The sequence below is a fragment of the Somniosus microcephalus genome, chromosome 6, assembly GCF_052327205.1.
Source record: "Somniosus microcephalus isolate GS21.2 chromosome 6, FLI_Smic_1.0, whole genome shotgun sequence".
NCBI classification, from domain to species: domain Eukaryota; kingdom Metazoa; phylum Chordata; class Chondrichthyes; order Squaliformes; family Somniosidae; genus Somniosus; species Somniosus microcephalus.
The window spans coordinates 188,273,052-188,299,165 of record NC_140992.1 but is presented as its reverse complement, the minus strand read 5'-3'; the positions used below and the strand labels follow the sequence as shown (position 1 = coordinate 188,299,165).

The following is a 26,114-nucleotide window of genomic DNA, read 5'->3' as shown; positions in this document are numbered from 1 at the left end:
CCAAAAATCTATCTATCTCAGCCTTGAATATACTCAACGATTCAGAATCCACAGCCAAATGAAGTTAGAGAATTCCAACGATTTTCCAAACCCTCTGAGAGAAGAAATTCCTCCTCATCTCAGGCTTAAATGGCCGACCCCTTATCCCGCGATTATGACCCCTAGTTCTAGAATCTCCAGCCAGAGGAAAACAACCTCTCAGTATCTACCCTAACAATCTCCCTCAGAATCGTATAATTTTCAATGAGATAACCTCTGATTCTTCTAAACTCCAGAAAGTAGAGGCCCAATCTACTCAATCTCTCCTCATAGGACAACACACTCATCACAGGAATCAATCTAGTGAACTTTTGTTGCACTGCTTCTAAGGCAAGTATATTCTTCCTCAGATGAGGAGGCCAAACTTGTGGACAGTACTCCTGGTGTGGTTTCACCAAAGCCCTGTATAATTGTAGCAAAACTTGCTTTGAGGATGTAACGAGCAGGGTGGATCAAGGGGAACCAGTAGATGTAGTGTATTCAGATTTCCAGGAGGCATTCGATTAGGTGCCACATAAAAGGTTACTGCACAAGATAAGAGAACACGGGGTTGGGGGCAATATATTAACATGGATAGTGGATTGGCTAACTAACAGAAAACAGAGAGTCGGGATAAATGGGTAATTTTTTGGTTGGCAAACTGTGACTGGTTGGGTGCCTCAGGGATCAGTGCTGGGGCCTCAACTATTTACAATCTATATTAATGACTTGGATGAAGGGACCGAGTGTACTGGAGCCAAATTTGCTGATGATGCAAAGATAGGTGGGATATCAAGTTGTGAGGAGGACACAAAGAATCTGCAAGGAGATATAGATAGGTTAAATGAGTGGGCAAAAAATTGGCAGATGGAGTATAATGTGGGAAAATGTGAGGTTATCCACTTTGGTAGGAAGAATAAAAAAGCAAATTTTTATTTAAATGGAGAGGGACTACAAAATACTGTGGTACATTTGGATCCGGGAGTCCTCGTACATGAAACACAAAAAGTTAGCATGCAGGTGCAGCAATAATTAGGAAGGCAAATGGAATGTTGGCCATTATTGCAAGGGGAATGGAGTATTAAAATTGGGAGGTCTTGCTACAACTGTGCAGAGCGCTGGTGAGACGACATCTGGAGTACTGTGTGCAGTTTTGTTCTCCTTATTTAAGGAGGGCTATACTTACATTGGAGGCAGTTCATAGAAGGTTCACTAGTTTGATTCCTGAGATGAAGGGGTTGTCTTATGAAGAAATGTTGAGCAGGTTGAGCCTATACCCATTAGACTTTAGAAGAATGAGACGTGATCTTATTGAAACATATAAGATTGTGAGGGGGCTTGACAGGGTAGATGCAGGGAGGATATTTCCCCTCGTCGGGGGATCTAGAACTAGGAGCCATAGTTTCAGAACAAGGGGTCGCCCATTTAAAACGGAGATGAGGAGGTATTTCTTCTCTCAGTGGGGCATAAATCTTTGGAATTCTCTTCCCCAGAGAGCTGTGGAGGCTCAGTCATTGAATATATTCAAGGCGGAGATAGGCATATATTTGAGCTACAGGGGAGGCAAGGGTTAAAGGGAGCTGGCGGGAAAGTGTTGAGGGCAAGATCAGATCAGCCATGATCTTATGGAATGGTGCAGCAGGCTCGAGGGGCCAAATGGCCTACACCTCCTCCTATGTATTATGTTCTTATGTTCTTATGTTTCTTACTCTTATTTTTCAGCCCCCTTGTCATAAATACCAACTTGGCATTTGCCTTCCTAATTGCTTGCTATATCTGCATGCTAACTTGCTTTGTTTCCTGTACGAGGCCACCTAAATCTATTTGAACACCAACATGTAATAGTTTCTCACCATTAAAAAAATATTCTGTTTTTGTATTTTTCCTACCAAAGTTAATAACCTCACATTCCCCCACATTATACTCCATCTGCCGCCTTATTAACCATTCACTTAACCTATCTATATCCACCAACTACAAGGCACAAGTCAGGAGTGTGATGGAATACTCTCCACTTGGCTAGATGAGTGCAGCTCCAACAACACTCAAGAAGCTCGACACCATCCAGGAAAATGCAGCCGGCTTGATTGGCACCCCTTCTACCACCTTAAACATTCACTCCCTCCACCACCAGCACGCCGTAGCTGCAGAGTGCATCATCGACAAGATGCACTGCAGCAACATATCAAGGCTTCTTCGGCAGCACCTCCCAAACTCATGACCTCTACTACTTAGAAGGACAAGTGCAGCAGGCGCATGGGAACACCACCACCTGCAAGTTCCCCTCCAAGTTATACACCATCCTGACTTAGAAGAATACCACCATTCCTTCTTCGTTGCTGGGTCACAATCCTGGAACTCCCTCTCTAACAGCATTGTGGGAGTACCTTCACAACACGCACTGCAGCATTTCAAGAAGGTGGCTCACGACCACCTTCTCAAGGGCAATTAGGGATGGGCAAGAAATGCTGGCTTTGCCAGCGATGCCCACTTCCCATGTACGATTTTTGAAAATCCATTTGGAGGCTCTTTGTGTCCTCCTCACAGCTTACATTCTCATCTACCTTTGTATCGTCAGCAAACTTGGTTACATTACACTCGATCCCTTCATCTAAGTCATTAATATAAATGATAAATAGCCGAGGCCCAAGCACTGATCTTTGCGGCACCCCGCCAGTTGCAGCTAGCCAACCTGAAAATGATCAATTTTTCCTGACTCTTTGTTTTCTGTCCATTAACCAAACCTCTAGACATGCTAATATATTACCTGTAACCCCATTAGGCCTTGTCTTGCGTAAAACACTTTTATGTGGCACCTTATTGACTGCCTTTTGGAAATCCAAATATACTACATCCACTGGTTCCCTTTTTCCACTCTGTTGGTTATATCCTCAAAAAACTCTAATAAGTTTGTAAAACACGATTTGCCTTTCACAACACCATGTTAATTCTGCTAATCGTATTATGATTTTCTAAGTGTCCTGTTAACTCTTCCTTATGGATTCTACCATTTTCCCGACAACTGATGTCAGTCTAACGGGCCTGTAGTCCCTGTTTTCACTCTCCCTCCCTTCTGGAATCGCTTTTTATCAACACCATTGATTTCAGTGTAGACAGATGAACTCCCCAGTGTTTATTTATTCTTAGGTATAACACTAATATTAAGGCAGGAGTTTTAGCTGCACAGATTACATTTTCTCTCTCCAGTCCATTAGTAGATAATCAGATTGTAGGAACTATCACATCCCCATCTGATCTTCTCTATGCACGAACTTGAAGCAGAGGTCACGGCAGCTGAGATTGGCTGCAGAACCCCACAACCTAAACTCTATTTCAACAGATGACAGGGCTTTTAAAAAATGACCTTCCTGCATGACTCAGTACTGCACTTCGGGGGTCATTTGCCCACTGAGCACCAGCGAGTTGCAAATATTGTTTGAAAGACCTGTGCTTCTCTGAAGCTGAAAAACCCCAGAATCTGAAGCAGCTGGTCACAGTATCAACAGGTACAAGTCTTCATACTTGCCGGTAAAACTTCAAAGGTAAAATAGTCTAAAGGTCATAGAGAAAGAACTTCCTCAGATTATTGTAAGGGTGTATTTGTACCAAAAGTGCGTGTTCCTAGATGTTTGTGGAAGAAGGTTTCATTTGATTTCTCTTTGCAAAAGTTGTAGCTGCTGCAAGTTTGCTTGACTGTAGATGAATGAACATGTAAATCTGCACGTATCTAACTGTCTGTGGTTGCAAGCTAAATACACATGCAGCTTCACTTTGCTGCATTAGTTGACAGGCGGGCAGAAGTTCCTGCTACGATAAGCATCTCTGTATTGCCTTGTCCAATAGGGAGACAGGTTGATCAACAAGCCTTTGACTTTTATTTAACCAGATAGTACAATAAGCGTCCAGTTGTTTGTATTCAGGAAGCGTTGACCCTATGAAGCACATTATTTCTTACTAACATCAACTAGAAGGAGCAGTGCGGCCCGAATTAATTATTACTACACTAGGCCATTGAGCGTGTCAACCACAGTACCATTGTATAACGAAGGGGATGCATTCCTACCAAAAATACGTTATTAATGAAAAAAAATCCTAACAGCTCCTCCCCCAAAAAGAGCGATCCCTCCGTCTTATAGTGGAATTCCTTATTAAAATATTGGCAAATTTTATAAGGTAGTGATCAGCAGCAATCACTGAATCTTGGAAAAGATGTATTAGATTCTCCTGGCATTTTCAAATTATTGCCCGACCTTAAGGAATTAGTCTCACAGGGCTTGTGTTCGACACCGCACTGATTGTGACTAAACTGTGAGGTGAAAGTACGTTAAAAATAAATTTCCCAAGGGATCCTTCGTGGTGCTCATGATTTCTGTGCTTTGTACTGGCTCAATTTGTGTATCAGCACTTGTGTTTCTCTTTGAAAGCAAAAGGATTTCGGCTGCATGTGCAATCTTCATACGACTCGATAAGATGCAGTTTCAGTTCCACCGTGCGCCCATTGCTTTAAAAATGCACAGTGAGTAAATTATGTGTTGTCCATATACACTAAAACATCCAATGCAGTCGGTACAATTTAGTTCACGTCTATCAGTTCGGATAACGCTATCAGAGGGATAGCCGGTAGTTTGTGTGGAACCAGAGTCCTGATTCTCAGGTCTAAAAATCATGTACTGGATATAACTGAAAGCCCAACTTGTTCTCAATCAGACTTATAATGACGGTGTAAAATGCACCAAGCACCATGATACAGAATTGTGAAATAAGTACATTACTGATTGGGATTACAACCAGTTGGTAGTGGGTGAAGATACGATTAATAATACGATTGGGCAGAGGCAACACAGATTTATGAAATGGAAATCGTGTTTGACAAATCTGTTACAGTTTTTTGAGGTTGTAACTAGCAGAATAGATAAGGGGGAACCAATGGATGTGGTGAATTTGGATTTTCAGAAGGCATTCGATAAGGTGCCACATAAGAGGCTATTGGACAAAATTAGGGCTCATGGGATTGGGGGTAATATACTAGCATGGATTGCGAATTGGTTAAGTGACAGAAAACAGAGTAGGAATAAACTTCTTTTTCGGGTTGGCAGGCTTTAACTAGTGCGGTACCGCATGGATCAGTGCTTGGGCCTCAGCTATTCACAATCTTCATAATTTATTTGGATGAGGGGACCAAATGTAATATAACCAAGTTTGCTGATGAGAAAAAGCTGGGTGGGAGTATAAGTTGTGTGGAGGATGCTAGGAGGCTTCAAGCGTATATAAATAGGCAAAGTGAGTAGGCAAGGGCATGGCAAATGGAATATAATGTGGAGAAATGTGACGTTATCCACTTTGGTAGGAAAAATAGAAAAGCAGAGTATTTTTTAAATGGTGAGAGATTGGGAAATGTTGATGTTGAGAGGGACCTGGATGCCCTTGTACACCAATCACTGAAAGTTAACATGCAGATACAGCAAGTAATTAGGAAAGCAAATGGTATGTTGGCCTTTATTACAAGAGGATTTGAGTATAAGAGTAAAGACATCTTACTGCAATTATATAGGGCCCTGGTGAGACCACACCTGGAGTATTGTGTACAGTTTTTTTTTCTCTTTACCTAAGGAAGGATATATTTGCATTAGAGTGAGTGCAACGAAGGTTCACCAGACTGGTTCATGGGATGGGGGGATTGTCCTATGAGGAGAGATTGAGTAGACTTGGCTTATATTCTCTAGAGTTTAGAAGAATGAGAGGTGATCTAATTGAAACACGTAAAATTATTTCAGGGCTTAACAGGATAGATGCAGGGAGGATGTTTCCCCTGACTGGGGAGTCTAGAATCAGTGTTCTGTGTCTCAGAATAAGGGGTCCGACATTTAGGACTGAGATGAGGAGAAAGTTCTTCACTCAGAGGCTGGTGTATCTTTGGAATTCACTACCCCATAGGGCTGTGGAGGCTCAGTCTTTGAGTATATTCAAGACAGAGATCGATAGATTTTTGAATATTAAGGGAATCAAGGGATATGGGGATAGTGCAGGAAGTGGAGACGTTGTATGCGATCAGCCATGATCTTATTGAATGGTGGAGCAGGCTCGAATGGCCAAATGGCCTCCTCCTGCTCCTACTTCTTATATTCTTATTTAAGATAGAGACAGCAAAAAAATTTTTTTTTACCCCTATTGAGTCTGTCAAGACGATTGCCTTTCTCATTGATATATTCACTTTCATTTTTATTATATAACAATGTTAATAATTTGGGTTGGATACTTTTTCACTGGGAATGCACAGATACTTTAATTTAGCCTGTGTGTGTGCACATGTGAGCACTTACATACGCACACCTGCGTGTTGGTCTGTGTACTTGTTTCTATTTGTATTCTTTAACATTTCAATCGTCTTGAATATAATCAATGTCAGCGTGTTCTTAAAGGGAAAGTGCATTCGTCTAACCTATCCATTATGCCTTCAGTGTAATAAAGGGATTACCTATACACTGACTGCTGTCTTCAGACAATGTACACAGTTAAATTGCTGCTTGAAGGCAGCCTAGGAGCACAAATTTTACATGAAAGTTCTCCTTCTGTGACATCATAACTACCCAGTAGCCTGTGTTCTGCTCATGGTGCAGATGGAGTTGAGTGGCAAGATATCCCACAATAAATTATTTACGAAATGCGTCCATGGGCACGTACAAACTGCAGTCCTAAGGTGTATTGCACCCTTGCAAGGGAAAATTTAATTAGCAGCACTCCTCTTAAAATTGTCACAATTAAAAGGCGATTGAATAAAATATGTATCACTTTAACCAAATGCTTCTGACATTTTAGACAGTGGTCCACATCTTACATATTGGAAGCCCATGTGATCAATATTACAGTGTTGCAGTACATTAAATTAAGTTAAATGTCAGGGGTATAGACAATATTACTGTACTGAAACTTGTGTGCAGATGAATAAAGGAAACGCTTGAAAATCTATTGAGGAATGCACGTCTACTCTTAGCATAATAAAGTAAAATAGATAATAAAGGAGAAAAGAAATGATTCCACCACCTTAAGTGACACGATTACGGATTCCAGTTGATCGTGGGGTTAGAAAGATTACAAGGGAAATATCAAACATAATCTCCGTTTAATGTGAGCGTTGTCTGTTCCTGCAATTAAAACGAACTATGAGGCGTAATAACTGTTGCTATGCAACACTCGGTAGGTTTTCAGAGTGTGGCTTATTAACAGGTAAATTTACAACTTGAACTGCTGCAGTGGAGTTGAGCTAATGTCCCCTGTTCTCTAATTAGCTTTAGAAACGCATGCGACGTTGGCAATATTTAGCAACACCTGTTAGTATAGCAAAAATCCTAGGGATATATAAGAGTTGGCTACAGAGATAGTGGATACTTTGGTTTTGATCTTCCAGAACTCCCTAGATTCAGAATAGTTTTCTCGATCAGAAGTAGGCCATTCGGTCATTCTTGCCTGCTCTGTCATTCAATAAGATCATGGCTGATCTTATATCTGAATTCCACTTTCCCACACTATCTCCATATCCCTTGGTTCCATTAGTATGCAAAAATCTACCGATCTCTGTCTTGAATGTGCTCAACGACTGAGCTTCCACAGCTTCCTGGGGTAGAGAATTCCAAAGATTTACAACTCTTTGACTGAAAAAATGTTTCAATCTGTCAGTCCTAAATGGCCGATGAATTAGTCTGAGACTGTGACCCCTAGTTATAGACTCCCCAACCAGGGAAAATATCTTCCGAGCAGCTACCCTGTCAAGCCCTTTAATAATTGTATATGTTTCAATGAGATCACCTCTGATACTTCTAAACTCTAGGGAATAGAGGCCTAGTCTGCTTAATCTGTCATCATAGGAAAGTCCCCTCATCCCAGGAATCAAAGAGTGAACCTTCGTTGTGCTCAATCTAAGGTAAGTGCATCCTACCATAGTTACGGAGACCACAACGGTACACAGTGGTGTGGTCTCATTAAGGCCCTATATAAATGTAGTAAGACTTATTTACCCTTATACTGCAATCCCTTTGTAATAAAGGCTAGCGTACCATTGGCCACCGTAATTGCACGTTATACCTGCATGTTAACTTTCTGTGATTTGTGTACAAGAACACCCAGGTCTCTCTGAATACCAACATTTCCTAGTCTCTCACCATCTAAAAACTATTCTGCTTTTCGATTTTTTCTTCCAAAATAGATAACTTCACACGTCTCCACATTATAGTCCATCGGCCATGTTATTGCCCACCCAATTAACCTTTCTATATCCTTTTGCAGCCTCTTTGCATCCTACTCACAGTATACTTTCCCATCTAGCTTTGCGTCATCAGCAAACTTGGATGCATTACACACGGTCCCTTCATCTAAGTCGTTGATATAGGTTGTAAATAGTTGAGGCCCAAGCCTCAAGGTACCCCACTAGTTACAACCTGCCAACCCGAAAATGACACATTTATTCCCACTCTTTGTTTTCTGTCCGTTAACCAATCCTTAATCCATGTTAATTTATTACCCCCAATACCATCAGCCCTAATTTTATGTAACAAGCTCTTGTGTGGCACCTTAACGAATGCTTTTTCTCAGGTGCCTGAGTTTGGCGCTGTTTTTCTTTACTACGCACATAAATTATCTGTCCGTGGGAATTGAGGGATTCATTTCCAAATTTGAAGATGACGCCTAATGGGAAGAGAAGGATGGGGAATTAGGATCGAGCTTGTGAAATCCTGCAGGGGAACACTGATAGTCATCGCTGGGTGGGCAATTAAACAACACATGTAGAAGGCAGAGAAAGTTATAGTAATGCATTTTGGAGAAAAAAGCGGAGAAACAAAACAGTCCTTGAATAGTTGGATTCGAAATGGTGCAGAGGAGCAGTAAACTTGGCGTGCAGATACACAAGTCGTTAATCGTGATACTGTGGCAGAACCACTGAATCACTCTGGCTAACTGTATATAATTCTCTTTAACGATGTCCTAACACCAGCCTAACCCTGTACCATTGTATTAGGCATTACTGTGTTTTGTATATAGAGTTTGCATGTACGGGGCGTGGCCCCTTGGGGAGCATGGGAAAACGCGGGCAAACATGATGACGTCATGTCACAAACCACGGGGCTGCCCTGGCAGTCCATGTGGCATCTCTGTTGAGTAACGACCTGTTTAATTGTTCTCTTGTGTCAATCTCCGTTATTCGTAGGAATTAGTTAATTCCTACATTGGTGACCCTGTTTTTTATGAACGTTTTCACAAAAGAAGAGCACAGCATGGAAGCAAATGCCGTTTTGCTAAAGCTACCGCAGTTCGGGGAGCAGCAAACACCCTCGTGGTTTATTCAGGTCGAGGCCCAGTTCGACCTAAGGAACATTGATGCGGATCAGACCAAGTACCTTTATGTGGTCTCCGCACTCAACAGCTCTACCGCCTCTCGGATCATCAGCCTCCTCGAAAACCCCAACAGAACACAAGTATGAAACCCTTAAAGCGCGGTTACTGCAGGTTTTCGGGCTCACAAATTCAGAGCGCTCCCGTCGATTACTCGCTATGCCCGGGCTCGGGGACTCCAAGCCTTCAGAGTTGATGAGCCAAATCCTCACACTCCTGGGCTCAGAACGGGAATGTCTCCTAATCCACGAGATTTTCCTCAGCCAACTGCCTGAAAAGGTACAGCGCCACATCAAAGCTCCGTTGGCCGCCCTCACAGTTCTGGAGTGACGTTTTGACCATGTCAACGTGGACCTGGTAGGACCACTCCCACCCTCCCATGGTTTTTCACACATCCTGACCACGGTTGACCGCACCACTAGATGGCTGGAGGCGGACCCTCTCTCATCCACTACTTCAGCGGATGTGGCCAGGGCGTTCATTTCCTCTTGGGTCGCCCGTTTCGGAGTGCCCGCAGATATTTCATCAGACAGGGGACCGCAGTTTTTCTCTGAACTCTGGAATGCAGTGGCCCAAGGACTCAGTGTCAAATTACACCGCACCACAGCCTACCACCCACAGGCGAATGGCCTCTGTGGATGCTTCCACTGGTCAATGAAAGCCACCCTGAGGGCCAGCCTCCAGGATGCTGGATGGGCAGACAAGCTACCGTGTGTCCTGTTGGGCCTTCGCACGGCCCCCAAAGAAGACCTTCACTCTTCATCAGCAGAGCTTGTGTATGGTCAGCTACTGCAAGTCACAGGGGACTTCCTACCAACATCGACGGAGCCATGGTCCATGTCTGCCCAGCTTGCTAGTCACAAAGAGGCGGCCAGATGTTTCGCACCGGTGCCCACTTCGCACCATGGGCCGCAGAGGTCACATGTTCCCACAGAGCTTCACAAGGCTAAAAATGTTTTTATTCACCATGACGCGCCTAGGGATCCGCTCAAGGCCCCATATACCGGTCCCTTCTGCGTGTTGGAAGCAGGGGACAAAACCTTCATGGTAGATGTCGGTGGTGAACCGGACCACATTTCAGTCAACTTCTTAAAGCCGGCACATTTAGACCTCGACCTCCCCATCGAGACAGCACAACCACTGAGACTGGTTCGGCCACCCATCATCATTACGGCAGACCAAGTGTGACCGCCCGCCAGACCGCCAGCCGCCCAGCAGCCTCTGCCTCGAGAGTACAGAAGTCATTCTGACAGGCTCGTCAGACCCCCTCACTGTTTGACTTTGTCCGTTAAAGCGAATTCTGGGGGGGGGCGCATGTGGCAGAACCACTGAATGACTCTGGCTAACTGTATATAATTCTCTTTAACGATGTTCTAACACCAGCCTAACCCTGTACCATTGTGTATGGCATTACTGTGTTTTGTATATAGAGTTTGCATGTACGGGGCGTGGCCCCTTTGGGAGCATGGGAAAACACGGGCAAACGCGATGACGTCATGTCACAAACCATGGGGCTGCCCTGGCAGTCCCTGTGGCATCTCCGTTGAGTAAAGACCTGTTTAATTGTTCTCTTGTGTCGATCTCCGTTATTCGTAGGAATTAGTTAATTCCTACAATACAATAAATGGCCGAACAGAGTCTTTTGAGTTTCTGTCTATCGTCATAAAATACAAAAACATAGAGGAAATGATATTCTTGACTTTAGTTAGACTGTAATTGATGTGTTTTGGTAAGATCACCCCATTACAAGAAGGATAGAAAAAACATGGAAGGCGTGCAGTATAGATTATCTACTTACCAGGAATTATCTTCTTACCAGGAATGTGGGGTTAAAGTTATGGAGAGACTGGAGAAGCTAAGGATTTCATCAACTTAACTCAGAAGATTAAGCTGTGCGCATGTAGTGGTTTTCCAGTTTGTGAAGGATTGTTAAATTATTACCACTGACCGGTGGACGGTAACAAGTGGGCACCAAGTTCATATAATCGCAAAATGGAGATGCATAATTCTCTTTACATAGACCCTAGTAGAGTGTGCGGATTTGGAGTTGTCTGCCGCATTCCGTTGTTGAAGCAGATCATCGTTTTCATTGGGAAGAAGTTGCATGAAAAAGTGGAAACTTTAAGATTGTGAAGAGCGAAGAGGAGTTTCGAATTAACTATACTGTTCAAGTGGAGAAAAATAATGTTGCAGACTCTATGAGCCGAACAACCGGTTTCTATTCTCGAACGCTCTAGGATTCTAAAATACTTGGTACTGTTTCTATGCTCCTGCTTGATAATGCATACAGTCAACCAACCATGGTACTTGCACGAAGCAAGAGGCAACTAATTCACTTCTTCTTGTATGGTCTTTAGATTCGGAGTCAAAAACTTTGTCACTGGAACTGCTGGGCTACCGTTCTGCTAGTATCAGTTGCACAATGCTCTAATCCTGTAATTTAGTTGATCTACTTCCCAAATAGATCTCAGTTTAACATTTTAAACCACGAATGATCCATTTCTTGATGCGGGAACCACTCTAAAAGGGGTGAGTGTTTGTCGTTCAATTCCCTTCTTCATTTAGGCTTGTTAAAGTCGAACCTTTATTGCATGTTAAGGGTCTAAATCAAACAGCCTGCTTATATCTCCTTTGACGAGGCCTCGGAACATGTTAAATACCTAGATCATGGTTCATTCAATCTTTTCTACAACGAAAGAAATTGGTAGCCATCACAGAATTCAGGCAAGTGTGTCTCTTGTACAATCAATCGTAAGTTGAGTTCAGAGAGTTTATGGACGAGGCCATGGATTGAAACTTCCTGTCCTCCACTCCAAGAGCATCGCCTGGAATAGAAGCTGAATACAGTGACACAACCCCTGAAGTCAACAATTATTTTTTGGCCGTTTTGTTCCCAGAAATAATGATCATATATGTTATTGTTGAATTTTAACTGGGAGATGTTAGACATCCATTTGTATGCATGTTGATAAATAGTTACATCATGTCAGTTAGCCTATCATTCTAATAAAAATAGTATAGGATCGTCATATATTAAATAATACAGATTTAACTTGAAAATTATTTTTATTACAAGCATCTATATTTCTGACAAATTATCTCCAAATAATGAAACAATTAACATAGCTGTATTATATACTATGATTATAGAATGTATTACATCTTGGGGATTGGAGAACAGGGATATACCTGCACATGGAGATAATTAACACTTTCACTGCTTGGGTGGTAAACTTCCCCATCGGATATTCGGCCCTTTATAGAAACCGCCAGATTTTATTTTCCATTGAAATCAGTGAGTTGATATGGCTGCGGGTTTAATCAATATACAACAATAAACTGAATAATGTGTCTAAGATTGTATCTTGGTGTTTTCGTCTGTATCTCGGCATAATCTGCGCTTATTTTATTATTTTTAGATTTTCCCGCTTTCTCGGGGCCAGACAATTCTAATGTCGCGTACGTCACCTTGTCCCTTGCTTTATCTGAAAAGTCAATGTTTAGAAACATCGTGGATTGGTCGTTTTACCAGTTTGTGGTTTGCTGCTCAAGGCAGCTGTCAGAATAACAAACAAAAAACTTTAGATGCAACACACGGTCAAAGTCAGAACAACCCCAAATACTTCGCTATTACAGTAATTTTGGTGCTCCACGGGTGATCTATGTTTCTCTTATCTGCTTCTCAGCCTCACCTGAGCATACGCTGAGCTCTCCTCTTCACGTTTACATCTTGGAGTTTTCTTGGCTTTGCTGTAATCTACTGCAGCATAAGTCATGATCTCGTCCTTGGCTCCCTGCATGGGCAAGAACGAAAATGTTTTGTTACGTGGCTTTTTCTTATATTGCCTTCACCAAATTACAGACTGCTGAACAAACAATAAACATAATGACCTGGGCTACAAACAAAATGCAGAAACCACAGCTAATGTATTTAAAGTGTGCAAATATTAAGGCCGGTAAATAGAGTATCCATTTTAACTTACATTTCAACCAGTCGATCTTTATTACAGTAAAGTGTTACAGATATGTTTAAACAAGAGGTAGTTTCAGCATCATATCTCATTCCAGAAGCAACGGTTAGATGGATGTACACATAATCATTAGCTAGTTATATGTTGAATGAAGCTACCGATTTCATTTTTTCTCTTTCTTTAATCACTTACACCTGCAGCGCAACAAGTGTGAAAACATGATTTCAAAGATCCATCAAAGAGGGACAAATACTTTTGTGATATAGGTTCTGATAAAATATCTGCATCATAAGAATATGTATTTACATTGGAACCCTATTCCTGGATAAATTATATGAACCTACCAGCTCTTCATGAAGGCCTAGTATTGTTACACTTTCCTGTTTACCTGGAAATTAATGGAGTTTCATTACATTCAATGATTAAAATATTTATTCATTTTCTATGTTTGCACCTTCAAAAGTATTTTACAGTCAATGTTAGGCTTAATATGACTTTAGATATATATGTTGACAGCAATGGAAGATGAAATTCAATTCAGAGAAGAGAGCGCTACAGTGAGGAAGAAAAATTAAACTACACGTGTACTTCATGGATTGTATTAAAATAGCTAAAGGTGGAACTGAAAGAGACCTAGGGGTTTGTAGACTGGACGCTAAACATGCCCATCCAATGCATAGGAGCAATGGACAAAGCCAATAGGCTGATGAACAACATAGGCAAAACAGTAGAATGAAAGCCAGAGGGGGGAACGATCAAACTGTATAGTGCTCTAGTCACGCAGACAATTGAATAATGTGGACGATTTTGGTCACTAATGGTCAAGCGCTAGCGCTAGTGCAGAGAAGAGCCACCAGGCTGCTTTCCCACGGTCAGGGGACTGAGCTATGAGGAAACTCTGAATAAACGTGATCTTTTAGACTGGAAAGGAGGCGTCTCAGCTATGATCTTATGGAAACATATAAGAAAGCTAAGCATATAGAAAAAGTTAATCCACAGTTTTATTGCATTGATTCTCTGGACGTGGGTGTCACTGTCAAGGGCAGCTTTTATTGCCCATCTTTAGTTGCCCTTAATTACAGACAACCGAATGGTTTACTAGACCACTTCAGAGGGCAGTTAAGTGTTAACCATATTGGTGTGGAACTGATGTGACGTATAGGCCAGACCGGGTAAAAACGGCAAGTTTCTGTTTCTAAAGGACATTAATGAATTGCTTCGCATTTTATGACAAACCAACAGCCTTATAGTCACTTGCCTTTTACTGATACCAGCTTTTTATTTCCAAATTTTAAAAACTGAATCCAAATTCTCAAAATGCCTTGGATGGGTTTACCCACCTTCTCGCGATTACAAATCCAGACCTTTGGAATACCAGTTCAGTGACATAAGCACTACACTACCATACCCGTATAGTGTCAGATATTTAATTGCGAGGCCTGAAATCGGGGACACTGGTAAAAAAAACTAGCAAATGAGAATTTTAGGCATGATGTCAGGAAATTCTTCTTTACAGAGAGATCAACATGAGGAACAAAGTTCCACATACAGAAAATGAGGCAAACGACCTGAGAACCCTTAACAAACAGTTGGATTCTACACTGGGGAAACAGTCCATCTGTTGGGATGGACCAAATGACCTTCCTCATCAGCAGATATTTTATGATATTACATTTTCCGAGCTGTGTCGGAAATACAAATCAATGTAGCCATCTACAGTCGTGTACATTGACTCGCAACTGGGCATTGACACCGCTTTACCCAAACTAGTCACAGGCCCAGAAAGTGATGAAACAATCAATCAAATTGCAATTATCATCTGCCACAAAATGGAATTTTCCGTTGTTAGGCGATCAGATCCTTTATAATCTCATTCTGTGATAATTCTTTCATTATAAGATGCTGAAATCAGTGCAATTTGCAACAAGCGATTTCTGTTCCCGTGGCATCAGATATCATAACCTGAACCTTTAAGTAATAATCACGCTGTTCTCTTGCTGTGCCACCCATGACGCTCTCTCTATCACTCTAAATATTTGTAATAAATCAAACGATTAACTTAATACTTACCTGTGATAAATCCATGTAGTGAAACAAGAACTCGAAGAGGCGAGGTATTAGAATTAGTCTGTGTACTTTATTAACAACTGCGTAGCAAACATACAGGCCTGCATCCTGGCATTCCACCTTTGCTGACCTTGGCAGGAAGCAGCCCCCTGACCTTAGCTAGCAGCAGCACTAGCTACAGCACCACCTGGTGGATAACCTTAATCATAACATCCCAGATTACTATATTCCTCCGCCCTTAAGATTTCAGTATGAATTTCTTAACAACCACTATTCCTAAGGGTCACATAAGAAGTCTCCATTCTTGACGAATCTAACAGGTCAGTACCAATCTCTCTGGCGGTTTGTGATGCCTTTGTGAACGTCTAACAGTAAAGTCCCTGCTTGTTTGTGGTGAAGCCACCAGCTGCTCCTGAGCAGTGCTCAGAATATCTGACTCTGCAACGATTGTTCCCTCTTGACGAATAGGTTCCTGTGGAATTGTCTCTGTCCATGGTGGTGGCACCACAGATGCACTTGGATAACTGGGGGCAACTCTGTCCTCAGCCATTGCATCTGGAACCTCAATTTCAATTTCCCCTTGTCTGGTAAGTATCTGATCTACATGTCTGCGTATTACCCTACCATCTCCCAACATGACCTTGTATGATACCGGACCTGTCATTGAGTCTATGAAGCCAGGAATCCACTTTGGTCCATAACTGAAATTCCTGGTAAGGACTGCATCTCCTTTTCCAAAACTTCGGCTCCTTGTCCTTTTGTCATGGTCTCTTTTTGTTTGTTTTGTCTGTTTTCCATTTTCCTTTTTAGGTCTGGGTGCACAAGGTCAAGAGTGGAGCATAGTCTATGACCTAATAACATCTCAGCAGGAGAGAGTCCTGTGGTGGATTGAGGTGTTATTCTGTAGCTGAACAGAACCCGTGACACTTTGGCAACCGAACTCCCTTCTGCACTTTTTTTCATCATCTCTTTAAATGTTTGTACGGCTCTCTCCGCAAGTCCATTTGAGGACGGATGATATGGAGCCGAGGTCACCTGCACTATGCCATTTTTTCTCATGAACTCTTTTGTCTCTGTACTCACAAAACAAGTGGCATTGTCACTTAACACGATCTCTGTTAGCCCTTGATTACTGAAGCTCTGACGCAGGCAGTCTATAGTAGTAGTGGAGGAAGCAGAATTAACAGGATAAACATCCATCCATTTGGAATGTGCATCAATGATTATGAGGAACAACTTCCTCATGAATGGACCTGCATAATCAAAGTGCAATCTTCTCCATGGTTTATCCGGCCACTCCCAGGGGTGGAGAGGAGCCGCTGCTGGTGCCTTCCTGTGTACCTGACAAGGGCTGCATGTCTTGACTAGGTTTTCTATCTCCTCATCTAGCTTTGGCCACCATAAGTAAGTCCTAGCCAAGGCTTTCATACGCGAGACCCCAGGATGACACTGATGTAGTTGCTCTAGGATAGACTGTTGTGCTGGCTGTTAAGTAATCACTCGTGCTCCCCACAACATGCAACCATCCTGCACACTCAGCTCTGTTTTCTTGACACTGTAGGGTGTGAAGTCAGTCCGTTCCAGATGTTGTGGCCATCCCCTCACCATATATTCTCGAACTCTAGACTGTACTGGATCTTTACCTGTCCAAGTTCTTACTTGCTCTGCAGTCACAAGTGCCATGTCAGTGTCCTCTAACATCAAAACTCTGTCCTCTGGAGCTGCAAGGATGGGTGTGCCTGGCAGTGGAAGATGGCTCAAAGCATCTGCATTCCCATGGTACTTGCCCACCTTGTAGACGATGACCTACTCATATGCCATCAACGTCACTGGCCACCTCTGGATCCGGGGTGACACCATCTGTGGAACTGCTTTCATTTAATTGAACACAGAGTTAAGAGGTTTATGATCGGTGCATATGGTGAACTTCCTGCCATATATGTACTTGTGGAACCTCTGTAACCCAAACATTACTGCTATCCCCTCTTTGTCTTACTGGAAATAGTTCTTTTCGGCTGGTGTTAGAGTTCGGGCCATAAACCCTATTGGTCTTTCAGTTCCATCTTCCATGCAGTGTGAAAGAACTGCCCCCATCCCGTAAGGTGAAGCATCACAAGAGAGAGTGATGTCTTTCTCTGCATTGTAGTGAACCAGCACATCCCATGATAGCATCAGTTTCTTGGACTGTTCAAATGAAACCCCCTGCTCCTCTCCCCACTGCCACTGTGTCTCCTTGCGCAGTAGTTTGTGAAGAGGTGCTAACACAGTTGACAAGTTTGGTAAAAACCTGTTATAATAGTTCAGCAGTCCCAGGTAAGCTTTTAACTCAGCCACATTGGTAGGAGCAGGGGCGTTCTGCAGTGCTTGTGCCTTCTCCTTGATTGGATGGAGCCCAGTGGCATACACTCTGTGTCCCAGGAACACTGCTTCATTCCCCAGGAAAGTGCACTTACTCCTCTTGAGCTGTAACCCTGCCCTTTCCAATCTCTGTAGTACCTCTCTCAGAGTGCTCAGATGCTCCTGGTAGGTTCTTCCCGTCACCAGAATTTCATCCAGATAGATGGAAACACGCGGAATCCCTTGCAGTACACCTTCGATTGTCCTCTGGAAGATAGCTGGACTAGATGAGACACGAAACGGTAAGTGGTTATATGTAGACACGCCCTTGTTTGCATTTATGGTGACATACTTCTTTGATTCGTCATCCAGTGTAATCTGCAAGTATGCATGACTCATATCCAACTTTGTGAATTTCTTTCCTCCAGCCAGGTTTGCCAAGAGATCCTCTGCTTTGGGAATAGGATACTGCTATAATTTGGACACCCGATTGACCGTCAATTTATAATCCCCACAGAGTCTTACCGAATTGTCCAGTTTTAGAACAGGTACTATGGGAGCTGCCCATTCTGAACATTTCACTGGCTCCAGTATGTTCTCTCTCAATAGACGGTCAAGCTGACCCTCCATCTTTGCTTTCATGGCATAAGGCACAGGTCGTTGTTTAAAAAACCTTGGCGGTGCCTCCTTGTCTACATAAATCTTAGCTGGGGGGCCATTAAATGTGTCAAGTTCCTCCTTGAACACATTCTCATGTTCACTCAACACTTCTTGCAAAGTCAACTGTTTGCCCTCATCTATTTGATTTACTGCTCCTCAGTCTAATTTAAGTTCTTTTATCCAGCCCCAACCTAACAGGTTTCGTCCGGTACCCAATACTATAACTGCAGGTAGCTGTTCCCCTGTATCCCTGTGCTGCACAGTCATATTAGCTGCACCTAATGTCGCTACTCGCTCACCTGTATATGTTTTAAGATGCAGAGAGCAAGACTTTCACTCTGGAATTTTTGCACGGTTCCACAATTTTGAGTAATCTGCCTTGTTCATTATGGTTACACCGCACCCTGTATCAACATCAAAGTTCATCTTAGAGTCATTTACTGTCAGTTGCAATGTGATAGGAGCCACTTTTGGATTATTCTCTAACATGCTATACATTATGAACATGTCCTCTTCTTCCTCAGCTCCCCCGCTGATGTGGTGTGCTCCATGTTTTTTCACTTCTCTTCCTTGGTTTTGCTTTCCTCCCCCTTTTGGTTTGGATTCCTCCACAGGTGATTTTGCCCTGCATGCTCATTTAAAGTGTCCTTGTTTCCCACACTTGTGGCACTTTTCCTCCAGAAACCGGCATTCACTCGCAAGGTGATCGCCCTTGCATCTATAACATGCCTTCACATGCTCACGTTGTGGTTTCTGATGCACGTTTAACATGGGCACAATAACCTGACCTGCAACTTGCTTAGCATTAGCCCTGTCTGAACCCTGTATTTCTTTTACATCTCAGTTCGCTGTCTCTATGGCTTGAGCAAGTTCCAAAGCTTTTTCATAAGTAAGCCCAATCTTGGATAATAATCTATGCTGCATTCGGTCGTCCATTATTCCGCAAACTAGCCTATCTCTCAGCATTTCCTTCAGATCGTTCCCATACTTGCAATCTTGTGCCAATTTACGCAACACCACTACATAGTCCATTACACTCTCTTCCTCTTTTCTGTTCCTTGAATTAAACTTGAACTGCTGTACAATCTCACTAGGCTTGGGGTTGAAATGTTCTTTGAGCAAGGCCACTAATTAAACGTTGATTTGTCTCCAGGCTTTTCAGGACTGAGCAGATTCTTCATCAAACTCTAGGTTTGGCTTCCCACCGAACTAAGCAGAATGGCTTTCCTTTTTCCGGCATCATTTATTTCATTTGCTTCAAAGAAATAACCCACACTTCACAGTATTCCTCCCAGGTTTGTGCTCGAATATCAAAAGCGGAGACTGTTCCTACCGTGGCAGCCATGCTTCCGTCCAATTTGCAGCTAACTTTAGCTCATGAGTTTGTCCTTTAAAAGTCCCGGCAGACTTCACTTTTTCATGCAGTGTTCTTTTACCTTGTCGCCAAATGTGATAAATCCATGTAGTGAAACAAGAACTCAAAGCGGCAAGATATTAGAATTAGTCTGTGTACTTTATTAACAACTGCGTAGCAAACATATAGGCCTGCATCCTGGCATTCCACCTTTGCTGACCTTGGCAGGAAGCAATCCCCTGACCTTAGCTAGCAGCAGCACTAGCTACAGCACCACCTGGTGGATAACCTTAATCATAACATCCCAGGTTAATGGGCCAGAAATTCCAGAACGGGGCTTGCAGCGCGTGCAAGCCCCGTATTTGCACTTGCCCCGCGCTCCTGCCGATCAGCTTCTGGGACGCCTGAACTTGGAGAAATAGAAAGCACATTCCCGGGCAGCGTATGACGTCACGCCGCCCAGGAGTGCAGCCAGCGCGGACCCAGGAGCGTGCAGTGTAAGTGAGACACGCCCCTTGAGGTCTCAGTTTCACTGGACACGCCCCCAATGTTTCTGTCAAGCTGCTTTGCTTTTTTACATGCAAAGCAGCAGTTTAAATAGGTTTTTGGAAGTTTTTTGAAGATTTTGGTAACTTTTATAAACTTTTTAAAATGTTTACATTATTTTGAGTAATCTGAAGTAGTTTTAAAGAGAATTAAAGCAATTTGAAGACTTTTAAAAGCCCTAAAAGAATTTTTTTAATTCCATTTATTTATTTAGCAATGTCGTCGTCATACGGGTCTTCACACTGTTCCCTTTGGGGAACTGTATGAAGTGGTGGAAGGATTTATGTCCATGATTAACGCTCATTCCGTGACCGTAACCATCTTTGAACCAGCCATTAGGGCGGTTAGTCCTATGGCGGGAGGGTTTTACGGGCTCCCACAAGCTATACAAGGAGGGGGGCCACCCACACCCACGGACGCAAATATCCCACTGGATGTCAACCCAGAATTTAGGGCCGGAGCTCCGACTCCACTTGCCGGGACTGTCTGGAGCGGGGTTCGAAACCCTACCCTGATCTGGCCCAGCGGCGGGGATCCTACCGCTATGACAAAGGCCCAATCCGATTAGCAACGTGAAATGGCAGCATAGGGCTCCAGTCACGGGGAGGGAAAAGGCGCAGGAAACGTATGGGTGTCACCTTTTGTGCGGAGTGGGCCTTTTGCGTAGCAGTAAGCATCCCTGCCGCTGGGCCAGAAGGAGTAGGGTTTTGAACCCCACTCCAGACAGTCCCGGCAAGTGGAGTCGGAGTTCCAACTTTAAATTCTGGGTGGACATCCAGCGGGATACTTGCATCCGTGGGTGTTGGTGGCCCCCCCCCCTCAGATGGGTTGTGGGAGCCCGTAAAACCCTCCCGCCATAGGACTAACCACCCTAATGGCTGGTTCAAAGATGGTTACGGTCACGGAATGAGCGTTAATCACGGCCATAAATCCTTCCACCACTTCATACAGTTCCCCAAAGGGAACAGTGTGAGGATACGTACGATGATGACCTCTTGCGCAATGCACCTCCTTGGACCCTCAGTCGCAGATGCGAGGGGGCAAGTCGTGCAAGTGTTAAATTTTTTATTTTATTGACATGTAAAATGTTGGCCCAATAATTCCCTTCCAAATGCGCTAGTACGGTCGGGGTACTTACGCATCTGGCCGGATGAAATGCCGGTTTTCAGCATGCACAGTGCATGTGGGGAAAACCGGCATTTCCTGTCCTCTGAACGAAGCGGTTCAGAGGCAGAACGCGTGCGACTGCACATGCAGCGCGTGCGCAGTATAATTCGCCGCTTTCATTAATGCTTTCAGTGAGGTCCGGTCATTACAACTTACACATGAAAAAAGCATGGGTACAGTTGCTACAGAGGCTGCGGAGGAAGATATTTCTTATCGTGGAGCTTCTGTATGTCTGTATATATTCCTTTGCGTGTTATGTATATATTCCTTTACTTATGTGTATGAATGTATTATTTAATTATGACTTTCAGAGAAAGTAACTTATTGGAAAATCATAATTAAAAACATACATTCATAGTAAAGGAATATAAAACATACATACATATACGTAAAGGAATATATGTGGACATACATACATAACTCATTCTCACATTCCATTCACACAGCCACAATTGCTCCTTCTACCTACCGTTCTGAAAACCCTTTAAAAAAAAAAAAATTTTTACTTTAAAACTTACTTAAAATTTCTTAAAATAACTTCCCTCCCTTTCCCAAACAAAAATATTGCATTTCAAAAGCTCCACGATAAAATATATCTTCCTCCGCAGCCAATGAACCACTTTACACTTGCTTTTTTTCAGTGTAACTTCTAAGGACTTAACCTCACGGATTTCATGAATGAAATCCACGAAGTTTACTGCGCAAGCGCTGCCTGTGCAGTCGCACGCGCTCGAGGTCTGGAAATGCCGGCGTTCCCCGCATGCGCTGTTCCTGCTGAACGCCGGCATTTCCAACGTCCAGAAGCGTGAGTAAGCCGACCGTACTCACGCTTCTGGCCTGGAATTTCTGGTTACCTTTATTCTTCAAACTGTATCTCCTCCCAATGATGATCATTAGCACCAGAAACGCCAATCCACCCAGGGCACATCCAAAACCCCAGATGTAACAACATTTACCATCAGATTCTGCAAGATTAAAAGGATAGATATTGATTTCTAATTTGTGACTGTCGTTACCTGAAAAGAGACATCGGGATAACGTGTTGGCTAAACTGCTGCTCACATTTACAGCAACTACCCAGTATAGCACGAGATGATGGTCGTTTTGAAAATAACCTTACTTTATCTTTTTAGATTTGATATCAAAAGGAACTTCTCACTAAAGGGTGATACACGGCCGGAATAATCTGCGCGGGAGGGTATTCGTTTAGGATGTTCTGAGAGTTAGAGCTTGGGAGAGTTAAAATTCCAGATGAATGTTTTTCGATGGACAGCAAAGCTTGTTCTTATACTTGACTTTTCTTTTGCTCTTAAACTATTGTTTGATGAAATCGCGGCAATTCAGTGATTGGTGACTCGTTATTGCCGAAGGAAAAGGCGGATTGTATCAAATGGGGTATTAAATGCAAATTCAATTTTCTGCAGTGTATTTACTGAAATAAAATTGTCACTGAATAGGAAAGGAAACCCGCACACGGTTATTTGTTAATTACAGAAAAATAATTGTTAATAAACCGACGTCTTGCAAGTAATTGTAGTGCAAACAGATCTGGGTCACAGTCTGAATGAAATGTATGAAACGGGTTCCCGCTCCAAACCTCTGTATCACGGATCGGTTGCGTTACGGCCAGTCCACAAGGCTAATTTCTGACCAATTCAGAGTGAATCGCCCAACAGAGGCCGGAATCAGGAGCCGCACTGGGAGACTCGCGAGGCCAGACAAAAGAACTGCCGTTTCTAGTCCTGCAACTCATGGAAGGAAACCAGATAATGGGAAAGAATAAAATCAATTAAACAAGAGCACAAATTTGAATGTTTAATAATAAGCAAGAGATGTAAAATAATTGGATGGAAGTGCTACACCATCTGCTCATTTTTTTTTACAATTTGGCAGCTGCCGAGTTTCAACACGCAGTTTCTGGGTGGCCGGCGATAATATTACTTCCAGTTTTACAATAGCTTCGGGTTAATAGTATTTTACTTTGAAACATTGATTTTCTCTTTGTTTTGATATTTCCCGGGAGCTTTGTTCCAACTATCTTTATGGTTCTCAATATGAACAAACTCTATGAAATACCCTTTCATAATATAACAGTAGCTCATCTTACTTCTTGGCCTGTTGGCCTCGTACCTGGGTCGAAATTGGCAACTGTGTGGATGGCAATGGCGGGTGTCCGAGGGAGGTATGAGATACCAAACAGACGTAAAACAGTCCCGTTCGGCACAGGTTGCGTCTCTTCCAAAGAGCTGGAAACGTCATACAGTCCTTCAGTGTTCTGCCGTTTAGTGGAATTTATCCCAGTTGCGGTTTGAATGCCATTTTTATATCAAACGAGGGTTAATTCGCCCGGATAAAACTCAGCCGTTTCACACACAAGAATCAAAGACGCAGCTGGATTGCTCTCGGGTGTCCTGGAGAGAATCTTCAATTGAGTTGGGGTAGCTGCGGAACAGAGCATGGGGAAAGTCAGGGTACTGGGGAGATAATGAACATAAAATATGGGATAAGAATGGTATCCTCAGTCGCTCTCTGTTAGTTAATAATTCTAGGTCTGTCTGTCTGTAACTCCAAGAGAGAAATAAATAATCAGTCTATTACCGATAATAAAGCAGAGCCGAAGTGAATATCGGACACCTCACACAGCTGGAGCAGGAGAACGGCTGAGCGAATTTACTTTCCCTTCAACGCCAAAAGGCTGCAACAAAACAGTCTCTGGGAAATGTTTTATTTATTGGAGGCGAATGAGGCGCAACATTACGGCTCGTGCTCCAGTTTGTTGAGTGAATCCACTGACTAACAGATCATTTAAACTGATCTGAAGTCCGTCACCCGAATCAGCCTGTCAGTATGTGAGCATTAATTTCATAAGAGAGAATGTTAAACCTCACTTACAGCGACAGGGACAAACAGAGTAGCTGAAATGGATCAAGAACCGTGTATATACCGGGAGCGGAGCATTAACATAAAAGATTTTCAATTAGTTATCAATATATTTGGAATTTGTTCCGCAACTTCCATCATCAGAAGTCTGATGTAAAAATACATTTTGAGATGAATCGAGTAACATGTTACTGGCGACAAGTCATCGACCTGAAACGTTGACTCTGCTCCTCTCTCCACAGCTGCTGCCTGAACAGCTGAGGATTTCCAACATTTTACATAGAAACATAGAAACATAGAAGATAGGAGCAGGAGTAGACCATTCGGCCCCTCGAGCCTGCTCCGCAATTCAATGAGATCATGGCTGATCATCCAAGTTCAGTATCCTGTCCCTGCCTTCTCTCCATATCCCTTGATCCCTTTAGCCTTAAGAAATATATCTAACTCCTTCTTGAATATATTTAATGAATTGGCCTCTACTGCCTTCTGTGGTAGTGAATTCCACAGGTTCACCACTCTTTGGTGAAGAAATTCCTCCTCATCTCTGTCCTAAATGGCTTACCCCTTATCCTTAGGCTGTGACCCCTGTTTATATTTCAGATTTCCAACATCAGCAGTATATTGACTCAGCAACATGTTAATTACTCTGGTTAATATTGATGGTATTTTAAACAACTCAGCAAATGAAACGTCATATTGTGTCGTATAATTAGCAATTGTCTGCAGAGTTTCAGTGTAAATGTCTTAATATAATTGTTTTACAACATCAAAGACGGTGCAATAAAGCAATGATAAAGCATCATCCTTGTTACATTTGATACATTTGGACGCTCCCGCTCACTCCGGCCACTTAACGCATACAGTTAGATGTGATCCTGTTCCATTTCCAATAATTCTTCCCCGACGGACCACTGCGCAGCGATACATTCCAGAGCCCTGGAAAGTTACGTTCAGAAACCGCCTCCTTTATTTTTCAGAACAAATCGTTTTCTGTTATCGGCTCCTGTTTGCAGATATTCGTTTTCACCCTGTTTCCACCAACGCATTTCTACTCCTGAATTGTCTTGAGAAAGGGGGATTAGGCAGTGGAAGGTGATGTTTGTCTCCCTTTATTTAATTACTTGTTCGGGAGTTTGAGACACGCTGATCGTAGCAGCTGTTTGAAAATATATTCAAAGTTTGGTTAATTGTATTCTATGCGGAACCAGATACTTTAAAATCCATTTCTATATGGAAATGAAAAAGAGAAAGAAGAATACAGACGGACTAACTGTATTTCATTCATTTTGTGTGGTATCTACTTTAGATTTTTTATTGCGACGGTTGGGATAGATAATAAACAGGTACCTCTGTAAATGATCCCCGGGAGAGACAGGAACAGGAAAGGAAACATCACACTCGACAACATTGCGAGCAAAAGATTCAACTGATCAGTGGCTGCACCGACCGTGTGTTTACCACTGAAAGAAGTGATTGCTGATTGTTTAATCTGAAATGCGCCACAGTGACGTTTGACATCCTGTGACTGTTGTTTCACAAAATAGCTTTCGTTTGTGAAGTGACATTAGATGCCAGTTCTGCTCTTCGGCAGCCATCACGGCCAACAAAGAATTAGAATAATATATTGCCCTCATTTCAAATGGAGAATTTACCATCAATCGCTGAGCCAGTATTGGTTTCTCTTAGATTAAAATGTGGAATGTGCACATTCCTTGTGGTGAATCTCCTGA

General features: G+C 42.8%; 1 pseudogene; it reads right to left on the bottom strand.

The window, feature by feature from the left end:
* Nucleotides 1-12,723: 12,723 nt before the first annotated feature.
* Nucleotides 12,724-25,792, bottom strand: LOC147116251 (uncharacterized; annotated as a pseudogene).
* Between the last annotated feature and the right edge of the window lie 322 nt (nucleotides 25,793-26,114).